Below are 2,063 nucleotides of genomic sequence, written 5' to 3'. Positions count from 1 at the left end.
TTATTTGGGGCCTGAATGATAGCACAGTGGGTAGGGTATTTTCCTTTCATGCAGCTGACCTGAGTTTGATCCCTGGCTCCCCGTAACATCACCCAAGCCTACAAGGAGGAATATCTGATCACCACCCTGTGGGACCCAAGAACAATACTGTCCCTTACTCTTTTGTGGCCTTTTACCAACTTGATTTCTGTGCTTGTGCCTCATTTTTATCCTGAGTGAAAGGGGAACAACAATGGCCCCATTCTCTTCTCTAGTTTGCTGTAAGGATTAAACAAGAGAATCTAAGTAAAGTCCTTGGTATAGAAGAGGGCTAAGCAAATATTAGTCTTTCTTGCCCCACGTCTTAGACCTGTTACGTAGTTAACCTGTCCATCATCCACTCCCTTGTTAAACAAGAACTTCAGTTCAAAACCATTCCCCCCTAAAGGCAGGAGCCAACCCCAGTTTATAAGAAAGATTTTCAACTGCAAGACAGGTCAGGGTTTGGGTATAAGAAGCAGTGAGACCTGAAGTCCTGGCAGAGTCTGCCAGATTTTGAGGAAAAGTTTTCTTGTCCTCTGAAAATGTCTCTTTTCCGGGATCAGAGAGATAGCATGGAGGTAAGGTATTTGTCTTTCATGCAGAAGGTCATTGGTTTGAATCCCAGCATCCCCCATCAGGGATCAGCATCCCCTGAGCCTGTCAGGAGCGATTTCTGAACATGGAGCCAAGAGTAACCCCTGAGCACTGCCGGGTCTGACTAAAAAATAAATGTCTCTTTTCCCACTGGATTTTTTTTTTTTTTTTTTTTTTTTGGTTTTTTTTTGGGCCACACCCTGTGACGCTCAGGGGTTACTCCTGGCTATGCGCTCAGAAGTTGCTCCTGGCTTCTTGGGGGACCATATGGGACGCCGGGGGATCGAACCGTGGTCTGTCCTAGGCTAGCGCAGGCAAGGCAGGCACCTTACCTCCAGCGCCACCGCCCGGCCCCTTCCCACTGGATTTTATTGCATCAGTATGTAGTGCCTGAGAATTCTGTGCTCTTTTTTGCTGTTTTTATGCTTTTTAGGGGGGAGGGAGGCACACCCAGCGACACTCAGGGATTACTCCTGACTATGTGCTCAGAAATCACTCCTGGTTTGGGGGGACCATATGGGATGCCAGGGATCGAACCCATGTTCGTCCTGGGTAAGCCACGTGCAAGGCAAATGTCCTACCACTGCACTATCACTCTGGCCCTTGCTATTTTTATTCTGCTTGGGGGCATTGCTCAGGCTTCCTCCTGGTTCTGTGCTCACTCTTAGTAGGTTTGGGGGACCATATGGATGTCATATACAAGGCAAATGCCCTACCTGCTGTACTATCGCTCCAGCTCATAATAACTTAGAGGGGGCTAGAGAGATAGTTCAACAGGCTGAATGTTTGCTTTGCTTACTCGGAACCCAGGTTCAGTTCCCATCACAGCATGGTTCTTCAAGCACCACTGGGAACAACCAAGAGCAAACTAGGAAGTAGACTCCAAGCACACTGGGTGGGGCCCAAACCCCACCCCTGAATGAGAGAGCTCAGTGGCAAAGCAGCTGCCTTGCAATCATGAGGCTGCAAGTTGGATCCCTGGCATTCAGCGAGATCCTGATGGCACTGCCTGATCTCCAGTGCATCACAACCAAATACATGCTTGCACAGCAGCACAAACACACTCAAACACCGAGGCACTAAGTGCTGTTTAAGAACCAGCACTAAAATGTAAAATCCCAGGCAAGCATGCCAGAGAAGAGTGTGAACACTTTCACATGTGTTGGAGGCTGGGGCAATCGTACAGCAGGTAGGACACTTGCCTTACATGTTGTTGACCTAGGTTTAATCTCCATTAATCCCCAATGATTTACTAACAGTAATTCCCAAGCACAGAGGCAGGAGTAAGCCCTGAACAGCACCAGGTGTGGCCCCAAACAAACAAAAAAAAAGCAAACAAAAACACATATATATGTGTGTATGTACGTATATGTAATCCCCAGAAACTGCTTTAACTCGAGCACTCTGGCCCTCAAACATAAATAAAATTAATAAATTTTAAAGAAAAG

The sequence above is a fragment of the Suncus etruscus genome, chromosome 11 (assembly GCF_024139225.1).
Source record: "Suncus etruscus isolate mSunEtr1 chromosome 11, mSunEtr1.pri.cur, whole genome shotgun sequence".
Lineage (NCBI taxonomy): Eukaryota > Metazoa > Chordata > Mammalia > Eulipotyphla > Soricidae > Suncus > Suncus etruscus.
Note: the sequence above shows the minus strand (reverse complement) of the source record.